The sequence below is a fragment of the Capsicum annuum genome, chromosome 11, assembly GCF_002878395.1.
Source record: "Capsicum annuum cultivar UCD-10X-F1 chromosome 11, UCD10Xv1.1, whole genome shotgun sequence".
In the NCBI taxonomy this organism is placed as follows: domain Eukaryota; kingdom Viridiplantae; phylum Streptophyta; class Magnoliopsida; order Solanales; family Solanaceae; genus Capsicum; species Capsicum annuum.
In genome coordinates this window covers 15,965,273-15,985,004 of record NC_061121.1, presented here as the reverse complement: position 1 = coordinate 15,985,004, position 19,732 = coordinate 15,965,273, and positions in this window count along the sequence as shown.

Sequence of the window (19,732 nt, the reverse complement as noted above, 5' to 3'; positions counted from 1 at the left end):
CTTGAGACAACGACAGACGCATGGCACCTGCGAGGGCATGCATGCAGCAGTAATATGGCATGGCACTGGCATGACATTAACACTGGGAAGGTACAGGTGATGGCATAGCACAGGCATGGAAGCAGACTAGGACACAGGCATGATCGAGGCGTAGTTGCAACATAGGCATTGGCATGGCCTAAGCTGTGACATGGCAAAGATAGCTTCATGGAGCAAGCAATGGCATGGCGTAGGCATAGTCACAGACATGACATTGGCAAGGCATGATGCTGGAAAGACCAGGCATGGTTGAGATGCTTGACAAGGCAAAGATGGAAGGACTAAGTGCTGAGAAGCTAAAAATGACTAAGTGTGTTAACATTGGCAAAATTAACTAAAAGGGCAAAGTTGCCCATGTGGTAGTCACATTGGGTAGTTATTGTGTTTGAATTTTGAATGTTGTAACATGTGTATTTCAGATAGTGTTTAGATCAGTTTTGCTATGTCATGTGAGGAGCATGCAGCCTTGTCCAATGACAGGCTGCCATGTGTCCTAAGTTGCAACTGCTGTAACTGATTGTGCAGTATTTAAATGTGCTACAGGAAATTGTAAAGGCATCTAGAAAATAGTGTGTGTTTAGTGTATGCCTTTGACAATTTCATATGATACTTCCTTTGTAATTCTGAGAGAAATATAATGGTTTTGAACGCGGTTCCTATAAATATTGAGTGCTTTACATTTCTACATTTGTGTCTAATTGTTTAGACTGCGCATTGTGTGTGTTATGGCTAAAGTTGTGCTCTGTGTGTGCGCGACTACCAAGCAGCGGTGTTGCAAAAAATAGAATGCCCCTGTCTCAAGTGGTATCAAAACATAGAATTGAGAGTAGATTGTGAATGTTATTGCAGCGATCATGTCAAAGTATAGATTGACATTTGTCGTGTTCATGAAGATCATTTGAGATGATGCTACCTTGTAAAGGGAATTGGTTGTATGTTGAGATGCTTGACTTAGCTATGTCAACTAAGGCCCATCAATTTACAATCACGCCATGTCACAACCATTGATTCCGCCTTCGTCTGTGTGGGTTGATTCATCTTTGAAGCATTTGAGATTGATTAAGAAACCTTCAAGGGATGACTTCAAATCAGTGGGTACCGTATGCAGAGGGATTCTATAGAGCCACGTTGGGCCAACAGGTATGGTCATCGTGCGATGCTGTTTGAGTGGAACCACAAAGTTGGACAATTGGATAGATGGTGCTCAAATGTCCTTGATTGTGCGGAACCTTCAGTTTGTCAGAAACTCTGTTAGAGTTATGTTGGTAATTATGGTCAGAAGAAGCATGGAATTTACAAGGACGTCAAGCAAGGTTAGCGAAGTGCATCAGAAGCTTGTCAGTCAAGTAGCTTGTTCATGCAAAGAGACGAGCTAGGGTTGTCAGCCAAGAAAGAGTCTAGGCTAAGTTAAAGAAGGGGATATGCCAATAAGTCGGGTGGTCAAGAGGATGAGCCATGTCTTCCAAGAGAGTTGAAGAAGTAGACTATAAACATTGGGCTTGATCATGCTTAGGTCTTACCATGGATGCAATTAAGGCATCAAGTTGAGTATCCACCAAAAAGGTTGGACTTGAGCTTTACCGAAGGCATGTGAAGGGGTACATCTAAATAAAGTTGGACTCAGGGTTGGAACAACAACCTAGCCACCTAATGGGTTGCGAAGAGTGGCAGGAGAGTCCCTAAAGTTGAGATAGGGGCATTTTATTTTTTGCAACACAGCTTCTTGGCAGTTGCACACACACAGAGAACAACTTTAGCCACAACACACATAATGCACAGTCTAAATAATTAGACACAAATATAGAAATGTAAAGCACTCAATCATTTACAGGAACCGCGTTCCAAACCTTTATATTTCTCTCAGAATTAAAAAGAAAGTGCCACATGAAATTGTCAAAGGCATACACTCAACACACACTATTTTCTGGATGCCTTTACAATTTCCTGCAGCACATTTAAATACTGCACAAGCAGTTACAACAGTTACAACTTAGGACACATGGCAGCCTGTCATTGGACAAGGCTGCATGATCCTCACATGACATAGCAAAACTGATCTAAACACTATCTGAAAATCCACATGTTACAACATTCAAAATTCAAACACAATAACTACCCCATGTGACTAGCACATGGGCAGCTTTGTCCTTTTAGTTAATTTTGCCAATGTTAACACGCTTAGTCATTTTCAGCTTCTCAGCACTTAGTCCTTCCGTCTTTGCCTTGTCAAGTATCTCAACCATGCCTCGCCTTGCCAGCATCATGTCTTGACAATGTCATGCCTGCACCTGTGCCTATGCCATGCCATTTCTTGCTCCATGAAGTTGTCTTTGCTATGTCACAGCTTAGGCCACGCCAATGCCTATGTTGCGACTCTGCCTCGATCACGCCTGTGTCCAAGTCTGCTTCTATACCTGTGCTATGCCATCACCTGTGCCTTGCCAGTGTCGATGTCATGCCAGTGCCATGCCATATTAGTGCTACACGCATGCCCTCGCAGGGGCCATGCGCCGGTCGTTGTCTCAAGTGTCCAAGTTAGCCTTGCCATCACTCTAGCATACCTTGGTCTATCACATTTCTTGTCTTTGGTACATGTCAAGGCCAATGTGCACCTTGACATGGCCTTGTAAGCCATCAAGCCTTAGACTGAGGGTCTAACAGACCACCCCCACTTTAAGAACTCGACGCCCTCGTCGAGGTTGTTTTGATGTAGTCATCTATTTGCTTGTTAAATTGCCATAGGTTCTGAGCCTTCTCCCAAACAGTGTCTTCTTCGCTTGAACCCTTCCACTGAATTAAGAATTCTATTTTGGTACTCTTCTTGCTGTTTCCTACGATCCGATGATCAAGTATCTTCTCTATTTTAGACTTGTACTCTTTTACGATCAATGGAGGATCTCTTTTGTTTTTGTTCCTCCCTGGGTCTTCAACATCCTCACTGTACCGCTTCAAAAAACTAAAATGAAAGGTAGGGTGAATTTTCAACCTTTTTGGCAATTTCAACCTATAAACAACTTCTTTGACTTTTTCAATAACATCGAACGGGCCATCATATGTTGGAATCAGTCCACGATGTCTTTGCTTACTCGCAATCTGTTTCCAGATTTGGGGAGTGAGTTTCAAAAGCACTTTGTCTCCAATACTGAACTCTACCACATGTTGATGCTGATCTACATATTTCTTCAGGCGTTTCTGCGCTTTCCTCATGCTATCTTGTGCCTCGACAAGCATCTCATGCTTGTCTTTTCAATATCAATAAGCAGCAGGGCAATGGTGATTTTTCTTCAGCATCGTCACCTTTAATGGTTTCATAGGCTGCATACCTAAAACCAGTTTAAACGGGCTCTTTTTCATCGCCAATGACCTGTGCAGGTTGTAACAAAATTGCACGGTGTCCAACAAATCTGCCCAATTTCGCTGACTTGCTGTTACATAGTGCCTCAGATACACTTCTAGAAAGTGGTTTATCCTCTCAGTTTGGCCATCAGTTTATGGATGATTTGACGTAGAAAATTTTAGATCAGTCCCCATCATAGTAAATAATGCATGCCAGAACCGACCTGTGAAATGTGCGTCTCTATCACTCACGATATCACTTGGCAAACTGAAATGCTTTACCATGTTCTTTTAGAATAATTCTGCAGCAACTTCTGAGGAGCAAATAATTGGTGTAGCAATAAAAACAGCGTATTTTGAGAAGCTGTCAACCACCACCATAATGGACGCATTGCCATCTAGTTTAGGAAACCCAGAAATAAAGTCCATTGAGATAGAAATCCATGGCCTTTCAGGAATAGGCAGAGGTTGTAGTAAACCCGCCTCTTTCATACGTTTCGTCTTGTCTCTTTGACACATATCACAAGTCTTCACGTATGACTCAATATCGTCTTCTATTTTTGGCCAAAAATAAACACGGGATAGTAGAGCTAGCATCCTTTCGACACCGGGATGACCAACCCAAGGAGTGTCATGTGCCTCTTTCATCATGTCTCTACGCAGGCCACTACCTTGAGGTACGATAATTCTCCCCCCTTTAAAGTAAAGGAGATCTTCCTCGATCCAATACCTCCGAATGATCCCATCTTTAACTTGACCCATCTACTTGACATAGAGTGGGTCGTTAGCAGCACAAAATCTAATTCTCTCAAAGAAATCAGATTCAAGTCTAGCAATAGAGTATACTGCAGTAAATACTTCTTTTTGACTTAGTGCATCCGCAACCTGGTTGTGTTTCCCTGGTTTATGCTCCCACATGAAGTCATACTCAGCAAGAAACTCTTGCCAATGAGCTTGCTTTGGACTCAGCTTCTTCTGCATCTTGAAGAAAGTGTTTGCAACATTATCCGTCCGTACCATGAACCGAGAACCCAGCAAATACACTCTCCAAGTCTGTAAACAATGTACCACTGAAACCATTTCTTTTTCATGTGTCGAATACCTTGGGTCAGCATCACTCAACTTTCGACTTTTGAAAGCCACAGGATGGCCTTCTTGCACTAATACGCCTCCAATAGCTTTATCCAATGCATCAGTGTGAACTTCAAATGGTAACTCAAAGTCTGGCAGATTCAAAATGGGTTCTGAAGCAATAACGTCTTTCAACATCTGAAATGCTACATTGCACTTCTCAGACAATTCCCACTTGACTTCTTTTTTCAGTAAATCAGTCAACGCCACAGCCTTCTTAGAGTAACCAGCAATGAATTTGCGATAATAGTTAGTCAGTCCCAAGAATGATCTCAATTCTTTAATCCCGCCAGGTGCCGGCCAATCCGCAGTTGTATGTACCTTTTTCGAATCCATCCTTACTTAGTTTTGACTAACCAAATGCCCAAGGAACTTCACTTCCTATTTGGAAAATTCATACTTTTCTATTTTGATATAAAGTTTGTACTCCCACAATCGAGACAATACTAACTTCAAATGTTCCAAATGCTCATCAAGGGAACAACTATAAATGACTATGTTGTCTAGATATACCACAACAAAGTCATCTAGGTAATCATACAACACATCATTCATCAAATTGCAGAAAGTTACTGGGGCATTCATTAACCTAAATGGCATAACTAGAAAGTCGTAAGAGCCATACCTCGTCACACACGTGGTTTTTGACTCATCACCCTCTGCTATTCGAACCTGCCAATATCCTAATCGAAGATAAAGTTTAGTGAACCAGCATGCCTGCGTCAGTTTGTCCATGAGATCTTGCACCAACGGGATAGGATATTTGTTCTTCACAGTCACTTTATTTAATGGTCGATAATCTACGCACATCCTCATTGAACCATCCTGTTTCTTTTGGAATAAAATAGGAGCACCATAAGGAGCTTTTGATGGTTCAATTAATCCAGTGTCTAGTAATTCATTCAACTGTTTCCATAATTCACCCAATTCTTTTGGAGCCATTCGATAAGGAGCTTGTGCAGGAGCAACTGAACTGGGCAGCAACTCGATCTTGTGATCTATATCCATCCTTGGCGGAAATTCTCTAGGCAATTCAGGGGGCATCACATTAGCGTATTGCTTTACTAAATTAGCAACACAATCTAGAATTTCTGCCTTCACGTCTAGTTTCACTTCTATCATGGTGGCAAGAAAAGTTTCAGCACCCTTCTTCAATAATATTCTTAGAGAAATAGTTTATTAGGGTGAAAGAGTATGGGATGACCTTTTCTTGTAGAGTAACGAACACTACACCGATACTAGCTCTATCTCGATATACGACACCAACAAAGTACATCTTCCACGAGGGTCTGGCTTTAATAACCATTGAATCTTCTTTAAAAAGTTCATCGCTTAGTTCCCAATCATCAGGTATTGGGTTGTCTTCCAAGAAGTCATCCATGATTATCACTTTACGGCCTTTTATGGAACATACAAAATCTCAAATTATTGAAATTAATGTATTACCTCGTACTTCTATCTAGCTTAAAATCATCCCAAAAATGTTAAAGACTTACTTTAAAAGATGAATACACTTTTATACATAGGGAATTTTCCAGATTTTAACTTTTTGCTGTGTGGGAAATTGAATAAGCTTTTCATCGATACAAAATTTGCCCAAATCCGACACTCGAGCAAAGAATTAGAGCCATTTTAGTAAGATAGTGTGCCACCTGAGCCATCAACGCATCCTGGATCATGCCAAAATGGCAATAGTTGGAATCCAGTGAGCCTCCGTGATTATGGCATGTCGCGCCAAGGCTCAAATTCAGAGTTGTCAATTTACAGTGTATCAACGCGATTCCACCATGTCGTGATGAACTTCTTGTTCACAAACAAAGTGCGAACACTATTCCACTATGCAGTGCCGTCAGACCAGTTCCCAGTGACCCAGCACGATAGTGCTGCATCCCGCCAGCCTTCCAAATTGGGAAATTTTGATGAAAATTAAATATTTTGTCTAGGGATAAATTAGTCCTTTTCTAAGGTTTTCACACATCCATGTGCGGGATTTAATCCCTAAAAATAATTTAAATCATTATTTACTCACTTTTTCCCCAAATCAAGAATATTTTCTTCCAAGAAACAAAACCCTAGCTCTCAAGAATAAAGGTCAAACTCAATAATTTCTCCAAGAATCTTTAAGGAATTATGGTCTAAGGTATGTTAAGTATTGATTCATGGGTCCCCTTCAGCCATGTTGCTCAAGAATCCCTTTTCAGTTCAAAGATTGTATATTTAAGCATGTTCATGATTTATTTGATTTAAATTCATGTTCATGTTGTTTTTGGGTTTTAATCCATGTTATAGACTATTAATTTCAAGAATTGATCCTAGTAAGTAATGATTTACGTGGTATTCTTGATAAACCCTTTAGTTTGCAAGTTGAAATATGTAGCCATGATAATTTGATGTAGTGGTTATTGTATAACCAAAGCATGCTCCCCATGTGTTTGATAAAATCCCTATGTGATGAAAATATTGCCTTCATAGCAGGCTATTATGAAATCTTCGTTCATGTAAAAGTTAATGCATGTCAAGTGTTTGATGAAGTGTCTTAGTCAATGAATTATAGATATATAGCCATTGTTCTACTTTCAAGCTTGTGCCATCATTTACTTTTATGTTACGTGTCCTGGGGGTATTAAATACCCGACAATTTAGCTGTGTGCATAGAGATAGTGTCATACTTTAAAGATACTCTTAATCAAGCCATGATCAGTAGAATTTAGTCAGATACATAACTCAAAAAAACTCAGTGAATTTAGTATTAGTCCATTCCTACTCAGTACTCTTAGTAATCTCAGTAATTCAGTAATCTCACTAGTATTTTGTTAGTCAATGAAACTCAATTAACTCAGTATAGTTGGTACATACCTCTCTTATGAGAGAGTAAGCGGTCGCCATCAAATATAGAACCCAATCAGGTTGGGGGTCGAATCCCCCAGGGAATACTGTGTTACTAAGTATTGTAGTTGTTACTGGACTATTGGTCAGAGGTTCCTGAATGGGGGTTTTGGTTTAAATTTGAAATGATAGTTACAATATAACAATAAAACAATATGTGTATTAATATTTCATCACAGAGAATGACAAGTTAGGGTTATGTCCATCTTGTAGCTTTTACTTCTCTATTAACTATGAGTAATAAGGATTTATACATGTATGCACTTATAGAGAGATGTATTCTAATTCTAAATCCAAGTGTTTCTCAACCATCAAGGATTTATTCACCTTAGTTCTCTCGAATCCAAAGTGTACAACCAATCATATGAACTCTCCAAGTAGTTTATCCTGCTAAGGCATTAACGTGTACAATAGAGGTTGGAAACTCTATTTTCTTGTCACTACTCTCTTTTCCAAACAGTAAATTTTCTATCGAATAAGTTATTGCTATAACTTTTCTATCGAATAACAGTAACATTCCCTATATTCGCATGCACAAGAATTCAATCATAACGAAGAGAGTAATGATATAAGTGAATTAACACATCATAAATTCAAAAACCCGTAGCAATAGAGTATACTACAAGGTTTCCATAACCCTACCAAATAAACTTAGCTACTCATGAATAAAATGAAAATCATAATAGAAATATTCATTATACCAAAATTTAGAACGATCTTGGTGGAGAAGATGAATAGCAAAAATAAGAGAGAAAAACGTTTCTCTCCCTTTCTCCTCAAGCTAAGCCGCTTTCTCTTGTACTCAAAATAATACAGAATAATGAATAATCCCTAAAAATTCAGCCATAAGGCTTTTAATAACATCCTTCTCTAATAAATTGCTACTGCATCCTTAACAATTTAAAAATATTGAGTTTGCCCGGGATAAAGTTCCCATATATTACATTTAGTCCAAAAGCTGCTTTCCTTTTATGTGAAGTTTCCTTTCCTATCCATAGGTCCCCAAAGTGTCGTAATCTTACTCATTAGTACCTGAAAAGCATGCTAATCACATAGGTCAAATCACTTAACTAAAACTAGATAAAGCTCAAGAATTATGTATTTTATCCTCAAAACTTAGCTAAAACATGGGTAAGTTATGGTGCTTAGACGTATAAATACGCCCAACATCAACAGTTCAGTTCATTTTATCATTTTCAGTGTCTAATTAGATGGGATTAGGATTTAGCACCAAGTGAACCCAAGGATGAGGGCACACACTGACAGTTGAGGGTGTGATGATTAGAAGTAATCCTTGTGTTCCAAAACTATATAGCCAACATAGGTTGAGACATCAACACTGATAGGTGAGGGTTGATGAAAGGTATTAGCACTGTCAGATGAATGTCCCACCATTCTCTTTTAGGGTCACTGTCAGATGAGGATCACCCACAACTTGTCCTTACTAGTGGCGCGGTATTGACACCCCTCCAATTAGGGTTATAGATTGGACTCCAACTCAGCTATACTACTTTATTATGGGCATATCGGTTAGATGTATACTTCTCACAGTCTCAGTATCAGTCTCAGTAATAGAACTCAGATAGTTCTATAAAACCCAGACTGTTAGATACAATCAGTCCACTCAGTATGGAACTCAGCTAGTTCCATCAGAACCTAGACTGTCAGACACTGTCCCTCAATATCAGTTATATCAGGTATCAGTAACTCATGTTATCTGTATTCAAACTTAGTAGTCAGTATCATTACGAATTCAGTTACAATCATTTATTCATGCATGTATTCTCACATTCATGTTATACAAACAGTTAGTATAGTTCCTACATATAAACCCTTTGTATTTATCCTACCTCACTTGTATACCAGTACATTCAATCATACTGACATATTTGCGCTATGGTGTTTTTATACCATAGGTTCAGAAGCACGAGCTCTAGAGCATTAGTAGAATTGCCATTTCAGCAGTCAGAGTCAGCAGTGAGTCCTAATCATTCAAGGATGTTATGATAAAGTACTTAGTTATTTCAGTAGTTGGAGTTATTTAGGGACATGTACTATCAACTCCTTATTTAGACAGTTCATTCAGTTAGAGGCTTTCCGACTAGATGTTTACAGACAGTTTATTTTAATTTTGGATATTTCTATACCCTGTTCAGATATTGTTTTATTCAGAAGTTATTTAGTTTCTAACCTTACGGCCTTACAGTTTATATTTTGTATTTTTACAGTATATATATATATGTATATTATGCAATACTCTGGTACAGATATCAGTCATGGGTTAGGTTATGGTGCTTCAGGGTTATGAGCACCATAGAGCATTCAGTGTACTAGATTCGGGCGTTACAAACTTGGTATCAAATCCTAAGGTTTAATAGTTTACTAGGAAGTCTGAAAGTCACATCTAGTAGAGTCTTGCGCATAGGTGTGTTGTACGGAACATTTATATACAAGAGGCTATAAGATGTTTTAGGGACAATTTCCCTTCTTTCTGTATTCATGTCGTGTCAATGAGGATGAGCTCAAATTCAACTCTCAGTTGAGTCCTTTTCTCTCTTTTTGCTTACAGAAGATGCCTTCCAAATGAAGAAACGGAAATCAGTTAGTCCCTCATCCTATCCAAGTAGATCCCTTGGACAAACATATTTCTCATGTAGAGTTCAGAGCTTTTTTCACTACTCTTACTAACTCAGTTGCTGCCCAGAATGAATGAAAAACTATCGTTCCAACCAATCCAGTGGCCAATTTAGCTGCAGCTAGGATTCACGACTTTACCCGAATGAATCCTCCATTTTTTTGGGTCTAAGTCAATTGAAGTCCCTCAGAAATTCCTTGATATGGTTCAGAAAGTTACAGATATCATAGGGGTCTCGGCTGTTGAAAGTACTGAGCTAGCTGCATATTATTTACAGAATATGGGTCACACATAGTTCAAGCAGTGGAAAGCATAGAGAGGTGCAGATATAGGACCTATAGAATGAGAGGAGTTTGCCACTGCTTTTTGGATAGATTCTTTCCCTTAGAGATGAGGAAAGCTAATTTGTTAGAATTTGTCAATCTCAGGCAGGGCAATATGATAATGAAAGAGTATTCTCTTAAGTTTACTCAGCTAGATAGATACGCTCCTCATGTAGTGGCATAGAACCAGGCTAAGATGAGTAAGTTTGTTTCTAGGGTAAATGATACTATGGTCAATGAGTGTAGATCTGCAATGTTGATTAGTAAGATTAACATAGACAGGCTTATGATCCATGTTCAATAGATAGAAGAGCAGAAGATTAAGATGACAGAGAAGTAGAATAAGAGAGCAAGGATAGGTAGTTTCAACTTTGATCAGCCTAATTTAGAGGCTGGGAATTATTCTCAGTTCTGCCCAAAGTCATCCATTCCAGCTCCTTCCTCAGCCATTTCTCCTGTGCCGAAATTTAGAGATGGAAATAGAGATAGGGCGCTAGGGTCTAAGTATCAAGGCAGTATTAGTAGTGCCCGCACCTATCCTATTTTTTAGTCTTATGGAAAGCACCATCAGGGTACTTGCAAAGCTGGCAGTGATATTTTCATTAGATGTGGCAAGCCAAGCCACAGAGTTAGAGATAGTCCTCAGCCAGGTCCTCAGGGTCAGCATAACCATTCCTCTACTCAGTTCAGTCACCCGAATCAGCAGGGTGTTGCATTTAGTGCTACCAGTGGGAAATAAATAAACAGACTTTATGCTCTTAAGTCCCGATAGGATCAGGAAAATTCTCCTAATGTGGTTACCATTTCGTTATAGATCTTTCAGTTGCATATTTATTCTTTGCTAGATCTAGGAGCTTCTTTGTATTTTATTACTCCTTACATAGCCTTTGATTTTGGAGTCATTCCCAAAATTATAGCAGAGCCCTTCTAAGTCTCTACCCCAGTGGGTAAAAGCATCATAGCCCGATGGGTATACAAGAACTTTCTGGTTATGATATATCAGAAAGTCACTTCAAAAGACTTAGTCGAATTAGAGATGACTGATTTCAATGTCATTGTCAGCATGGGTCATCTTCATTCCTGCTATGCCGCAGTTGACTACAAAAATAGAACTGGTTAGTTTTAGTTTCCAAATGAACCTGTCTTAGAGGGGACGGGTTGTACATCAGCTTTGAGAGGTCAGTATATTTTCTACCTTGGGGAATGGAAAATAATATCTAAGAGGTGTGTTTTCCATCTTGTTCGAGTTAAGAATACTAGTTTTTTGAAACTCCGAGTCTCAAATCAGTCCCAGTAGTGAATGAATATTCAGATATCTTTCCCAAAGATCTTCCAAGAATACCTTCCGAAAGGGAAATGGACTTCAGCATTGATCTTCTTCCAGATACTCAGCCTATATTTATTCTGTCATACAGAATGGCACCAGCAAAACTTAGAGAATTTAAAGAACAGTTGAAGGATCTCCTAGATAAGGGATTCATCAAACGCAGCATGTCCTCGTAGGGTGCTCCAGTCTTGTTCGTGCAAAAAAAAGATAGTTCTCTCAAAATGTGCATTGATTTTCTTCAGCTAAATAAAGTCACGGTCAAGAAAAAAATCTAATTCCCAGAATTGATTACTTGTTTGACAAACTTTTGGGTTCCAGCTATTTCTTTAATATAGACCTCAGATCAGGCTATCATCAGCTCAGAGTCAGAGAATGTGACATTCTGAAAATAGGCTTTCGTACTAGCTATGGTCACTTTAAATTCTTAGTCATGTCCTTTGGTCATACTAATTCCCCAGCAGCATTCATGGGCATGATGAACTGTGTGTTCAAGCAGTACTTGGACATGTTCATTATAGTCTTCATAGATAACATGCTTGTCTATTACCACAGTAAGCGTGATCTTGCAGACCATCTAGAATTAGTACCAAATATATCCGCCTTATCGAGCTCAAACCAACCAATGATAGTTCTACATATCTTGCCATACAATGTCTCAAAGAGGGCTATACCAACACTCGAATGATAGCTATTATTATAAGAAAACTCTACAAGAGGTAGATACTCAACCCACTTTCTACAATAGTCAACCAAAAATGCATGAAACATATCTTCCTAAGTTTGAATAGTCCTTTCTGCCTACCCATCCATCTACAGATGAAAAACTGTACTTAGACTCACTTTAGTCCCCAAACCTTTTTGAAAAGATCGCCAGAAGTGAGACAAAAACTGTGTACCACGACAAGAGATGATCAAAATAGGTACTCGATGATGCTTCACAACCTCATGAAAATACAACCTCGTATAATCCTCCACCAAAAAGTTAGTTCGTACTAGAAAGAAATGAGTGGACTTTGTTATCCTATCCATGATGACCCAAATTAAATCAAATTGGTTTTGAGATTGAGGAAGATCAGTAACAAAATCCATATTGATCATCTCCTATTTCCATTCGGGCAACTCAATTTCTTAATACAAACCCCCAGGCCTCATGTGCTCAACCTTAACTTATTGACACACCATGCATTTTGGCATAAAATCAGCCACATCCTTTTTCATACCATTCTATCAATAGACTTTCTTAAGATCATGATATATCTTCATAGAACTAGGATGAACAATATATCAGGAATTATGTGTCTCAGCCAAAATCCTTTGCTGCAACTCATCGATGTCAGGAACGCACAACCTTTCTTAGTGCCATAAAGTACTATCATCACTGATCTCAATGCTACTACCGTTTGCTCTCCAACTGCACTCTTAATTTTTATCAAAATAGGATCTAGCACTTGTTTCTCTTTAATCTCTGTACCCAGAGATGACCGAACCACTTTCTGAACCATCATAACACCATTCTTGAAGTCCAAGAGACGAACTCCAAGATTAGCCATACTATGATCATCTCTTAAACTCCTTAATATCTTACTGTGAATATCCTTCTGAGTGAACACATATTATAGACTCTTATGATCAGAAAATATGTCCATATGCATGCCATACAAATAATGCCTCCATATTTTCAACACAAAAAACACCGTCAAAAGCTCTAAATCATGAGTAGGATAGTTCGTCTCATGTAACTTCAACTATCTGGACATATAGGCAATCACCTTACCATACTGAATAACTATAAAACATAGCCCTACCAAAGATGCATCACAGTAAACCACAAACCCATTATTACAGTTAGGTAATACTAAAATAGGAGAAGTAAGGTTATCTTTAAGCTTTTTAAAACTACCTTCACAAGCATCCGTCAGAGAAAACTTTAACTTTTCTAAGTCAACTTAGTCAACGAATAAGCGATAGAATAAAATCCCTCCACGAATCACATGTAATAACCATCCAAACATAAAAAGCTTTAAATATTGGATGGAGTCATGGGTCTAGGCCACTTTTTCACTACCACCACCTTTTGAGGATCCATCATAATCCCCTCACTAGAAATATGTAACAACCCGCATTTTGGGCTAGAATGTAAATAGTCTTTCCAATGCATAAGAGTTCTAGAATTCAAAAAATTATAAGCAAATTTAGCGTGTTAATCCATTAAGTAGAATGGGAATCTAGTTGATCATGAATTGAGATTCGATTTTGGCTTCTCAATGAAAGAGAGAAGTTTAAAATATTACAATATTTGTTGCCTCAAATTTTTAGAATTTTTGATAAATGACTCCTTTGCAATTGGCCCTTGACAATAAAATTCCATTCAATCTGCCTTGATTTGTGTTGTAACTGCTTCAGCAGATTGGAAGTAGATTTGTCATAGGGGAAGGGAAGAATACATTGCCTTGATCTACGTTGTATCTGCTTTAGCAGATTGGCCGCAGGTTAGGGCAGAACACACTAGTTTGATTTTTGTTGCATCTACTTCAGCAGATTGGCAGCAGATAGGACAAAGATCAGGGTCAAATTTTATCGACCATAACTTTGTGTATATAGTGAATTATGGGGCCTTCTATTTTCCAATACAACTAATTTCATCCAAATATAATATCGGAGCCAAAAGTATTCCAATTTTACTTCAGCATATCATCCTATCAACTGAGGGAGTGCTGCGACCTTTTTTGTTTTCTTAGGGGTATTTTAGTCTTTTCCCTCATCTTACCTCAGTCATAACATGATTTTAAATCAGTATGTAGGCAAAATACATCAAAAAATTTTTAAATCCTTTGAAATTCTCTCAAGAACAAGCCCTAGGATTCCCAATCAAAGATTTCAAGTCTCAAGGAATTCACCACAATTTTCAGATCTGATAATCGAGGGTACGTAGGGTTTTCCTAAACTACATGGACTTAAGAAAATTGTTTCATAAACTTTTAAACACCATGAAATCATGAGTTTTGATAGGGGTTTGGGATTTGTGTTACAGATCTTGTTTTATGAGTTCATTAATGATACTATTGCTTTTGTTTTGAGGCCTTTTCCCCTAAATCTGATTTATAACCATGTATAACTATATATATGTGTGTGTGTGTTTGATGAGTTTAAATGATGAATTGAGAGCATGAACTATTAGAAATCCTTCTCTTGTTTACAACCTTCTTATTTCCGTAAGTTATGATTTATTCAAAATACATTGTTAGAGGAATGATACAAATGTCTTGATTTTTGTTTATAACTGGATTTTCGATTTGAATTGAAGAAAGGGTGTTTTACTAAGTATTAAAGGTTAAAGATGTTTACTAAGAAAACTGCATATTTTGTCACAAACTTCATGACCACCACATGTTTGTTGAAATACTGAATAGAGTAATCTTAGCATAACTTGATAAATGGCTTGAAGTTTGATTCTTCTTGAATTGATTGAAATATGGTGGTCCAAATTTTATGTTTTGAAAGAAGAGACTATGATATGATATTTAAGACTCTGAAACATGACTTGAAAGTCTTGGTATGATGATACCACTTCATTTAATACCATAGCATATTTAGAATAGACTAAAGATTTAGATTTTTCTTAGATTTTTAGAATTAGATTTCAAAAAGATGCATGTTTATAAAAGATGAAAAATAGGCTTAAGAGATGTTAGGTGGTTACCCAAAGAAGGCATGAGCCATAAAATTCATTGCCCAAAGCCGTGTTTTTCCTATACGGGTTATTATGTTACTCGAAAGGGAAACTGTATACTGGCGATGGCCTTGTGGCTTAGTAGATAAGCAAATACTCCAACCCTTGTGGCAAACTTGGGTTGGGGGCTTGGCCATTAAGTTAAGGGTTGATCCCATAAAGCCTGTGGGATATTTTTAGATATATAGGGTGTACCACCTAACTCAGAAGTAATACAAAGAATAGAACTACATTGACAGGAATATTTTATGTTTATCAAAGATTTGCCCATATATTTTAAACTATATTACACATGATGATTCATGAATTGCTCTCAACTATTTTATATATATATAAATGTATTATTTTGGATTTCTTTATGTACTAGTACAATTGTATTGACCCCCTATATTTCAGGGTCTGAGGTTCAGTCTAGAGGTCCTACTAAGCCATAGAGTTAATCAGACAGAAGTGAAGTGTGAAATTGGTGAGCCTTTTTTATTTCGGAAAGCCCATTTCTTTTCAGTCATTTGTTATTTACTTTGATATAGGTCTACTGGGGGCCTTTTCCCAGTTTTAAGATAGTTTGTTAATTTCGTATGTATTAGAGATTTCGTAGACTAGAATAGATGTTATCTAGATATTGATGGATTTCCTTCGTATTGATATGTGTACTTCAGATAATGACCATGATTCCATAAGAATTTATAGTTTCGTATCTATTATTTATTATATGAATATTCCGTATGATTACAAAATATAGAAGGGCGCCCTGGACTCTATGGTACGAGATATCCATCATGGCTAGGGCCTTGGTTTAGGTCATGACAAACTTGGTATCAGTGCACATTTCATGGTCCCAGGGTATCTATAAAATCACATTAAGTGGAGTCTTTTTAATAGGTGTGTAGTGCGCTACATTTATAAGTCATTTAGGAATGTCTTCCTACTTTCATGATTTAGTTTGTGTTGTAGAGTTTGAATGTCCCCTAATTAATGATTTCTTGCGTTTCAAAAAGTCATCATGCCTCCCCGACACTCCAATGAAAATAATGCCCCAACTGAAGATAGTCGTCCTACCTATCGTATGAGGATACATTATAGGGCTCACACTGTTGAGTTTGTTGCCTCTCCGAGAGTCCCTCTTATTCAGACTATCCTACCCAGGGCATCTAGGTCTCCTCTATCTGGGACTAACCTCACTCAATATCTCTAGAGAAAAGTATCAAATGCTGAGTTCAGATAATTGATACATATGATAGCTCAGTTGGTGGCTTATCAAGCCTAATGGTCTGAAGATATTATGTCTACGTCTGGTGCATCTAAGACTACATGGGTTGGTCAATTTGTGAGACGAAAAAATCCCACCTATTTTTTTTGGTACAAAGGTTGAGGAGGGCATACAAGGGTTTGTGGATGAGTTGGAGAAAATTTTTTGGGTGATGAATGTGAATGAATTGGAAGGAGTCGAACTGGTGGCCTATCAGCTCAAGGATATGACCAACTAGTGGTACAACAAATGGGAATATTCGAGGGAAAATAATGCTGAGCCTTTCGTGTGGGGCAAATTTATGGAAGCTTTCCTAGACAAATTCTCTCCCCAAGAGTTGAAAGAGTCCATAATTGAGGAGTTTATAAATTTGAAGTAGGGGAAGTTGAGTGTCAAAGAGTATACCCTAAAATTCAATCAACTATCCCATTATACTCCACAATTAGCGGGAAACTTGAGGGCCCAAATAAGAAAGTTTGTATCCAATCTTTAAGATAACTTGGTGTTAGAGTGAAAAGGGAAAATATTGAACAGAAATATAGACTTTTCCAAATTGTCTGTGCACATGTAGTAGGTTGAGGATGAAAAAAAGAGAGTTTCTAAAGCAAGGGAGAAAGATAGACAGGCCAAGAGGTCCAGAGCAGCAGACTAGAACAATAGTCAGCAACAAGATTGTAATTGGTGTAACAGGTGGCCGAATAAAAAGTTTTAGAGTCATGCCCAGTCATCATCCAGTGCCTCAGTGCCCATACTTTTTGTTAATCAGCGATTTTAGAATTTTAAGCGTAGCCATAGGTCGAGAATGCAAGGGACTTGGTCTCAGGGAAGTGTAGCTCAAACTTCTCGGTCATACCCATACTATGGAAAATGTGGAAGGGATCATCCAGGGCCATGTCAGTTTGGTAATCTTGTTTGCTACGACATCGAAAGGAAATGTTGGGGGTGCTACGTCTTAATCTAATTCATCAGCTCTACCATCACCTGCCAAGGGTTCTACTTCAGCTACCGGGAGCGGTCGTAATCGATTGTTTATTCTATCAAATCACCAGGAGGCAGAGGCCTCACCAGATGTAGTCATGAGTACGTTAAAAATTTTCTCCTATGATGTGCATGTGTTAGTTGATCCCGGGTCTACCTTGTCTTATATGACCCCGTAAGTGGGATTCGATTTTGGGTTTGAGCCTAAAGTTATTATCAAACCTTTTTCTATTTCTACTCCTATTGGTGACTCTGTTGTGGGTAAGAGGGTGTATAGAAATTGTGTTGTGTTTTTCTATAATCATGATACTATGACAGAACTTGTAGAGCTTAATATGGTTGATTTTGATGCTATTTTAGGGGTAGATTATCTCCCTTCGTGCTATGTCACACTAGATTGTAGAACCTGAAAAGTTACTTTCTTCTTTCTGAATGAAGTAGTGATAGAAAAAGAGGGGTACTCTTTAGCCCCTAAAGGGAAATTCATATCCTACCTCAGAGCTCGTAGACTTATTTACAAGGACTACTTTTATTATCCTATTCAAGTCAAATATTCCAATATCAAAAGTCCTTTTCTGTTCGTCCCTATGGTTAATGAATTCTTAGAAGTCTTTCTCTATGACCTTATAGGAATACCACCTGATTTTGAAATAGATTTTGGTATTGACTTATTGCTGGTCACTTGTCCTTTTTCTATTCCGCCATATAGAATGGCTCCTGCAGAATTGAAGAAGTTGAAAGAGCAACTAGTAAACTTTTTTGACAAAGGCTTTATCCGTCCTAGTGTCTCTCCCTAGGTTGCACCTGTAATCTTCATGCATAAGAAAGATGGTTCCCTCTGTATGTGTATAGATTATCATTAGCTGAATAAGGTCACTATTAAGAATAAATACCCTCTTCCTATAATTGATGATCTTTTTGACCAACTTTAGGGTGCTATGTGTTTTTCAAAAATAAACCTTTGTTTGAGGTATCATCAATTGAAAGTTAGGGAGGCCGATACCCAAAACAGCTTTCCCAACTGATATGGCCATTATGAATTCTTAGTCATGTCTTTCAGATTGACTAACACCCCAGCAACATTCATAGACCTAATGAATAAGGTTCTCTGGCAATTTCTAGATTTGTTTATCATAGTCTTTATAGACGACACTTTGGTTTACTATAAGAATGAGGAGGATTTTACCAGTCACCTCCAAATCATTCTTCAGACCCTCAAAGATCATCAGTTGTATGCAAAATTTTCCAACCGTGAATTCTGGCTTAATGCTATTGTATTCTTGGGGTATATTATGTCTAGTGAGGGAATTAGAGTTGATCCCTAAAAGATTGAGGTAGTGAGAAAATGGCCCAGACCCATGACTCCAGCCGATATTTGGAGCTTCTTGGTTTTGGTAGGGTACTACAGAAAATTCGTAGAAAGTTTTTCTTCCATAGCTGCTCCACTTTCCAGGTTGACATAGAAAAAGGTTAAATTTGTGTGATCTGACTCTTATGAGAATAACTTTGAAAAATTGAAGGATAAGTGGACTACTGCGCCTGTTTTGACTCTTCTGGAAGGTACAGAGTATTTTGTGGTGTATTGTGGCGCATCCCGAGTGCGACTTGGATGTGTGCTTATGCAGAATAGTAAGGTAGTAGCTTATGCATCTATACAGTTAAAAGTGCATGAGCGAAACTACCCCACCCATGACTTGGAGTTAGCAGCTGTGGTGTTTGCACTTAAAATATGGAGGCATTATTTGTATAGGGTACATGTTAATATTTACACTAACCATAAAAGTTTACAGTATGTCTTTTTGCAGAAAGAGATAAATCTTAGAAAAAGAAGGTGGTTGGAACTATTTAAGGATTATGACATAAGGCTGGACTATTATCCGAGCAAGGCGAATGTGGTGTCTAACGCACTCAGAAGATTATCAATGGGTAGTCTTTCTCATGTTGAGGAAGGAAAAAGGGAGACGGTGAAAGATATTCACCGGCTTGTAAACCTAGGGGTACGACTTCTGGACTCCAAAGATAGAGGAGTAATTGTGCATGAAATAGCTAAATCTTCCCTATGTGTGGAAGTTAAGTAGAAGCAAGCCGAGGATCCTAT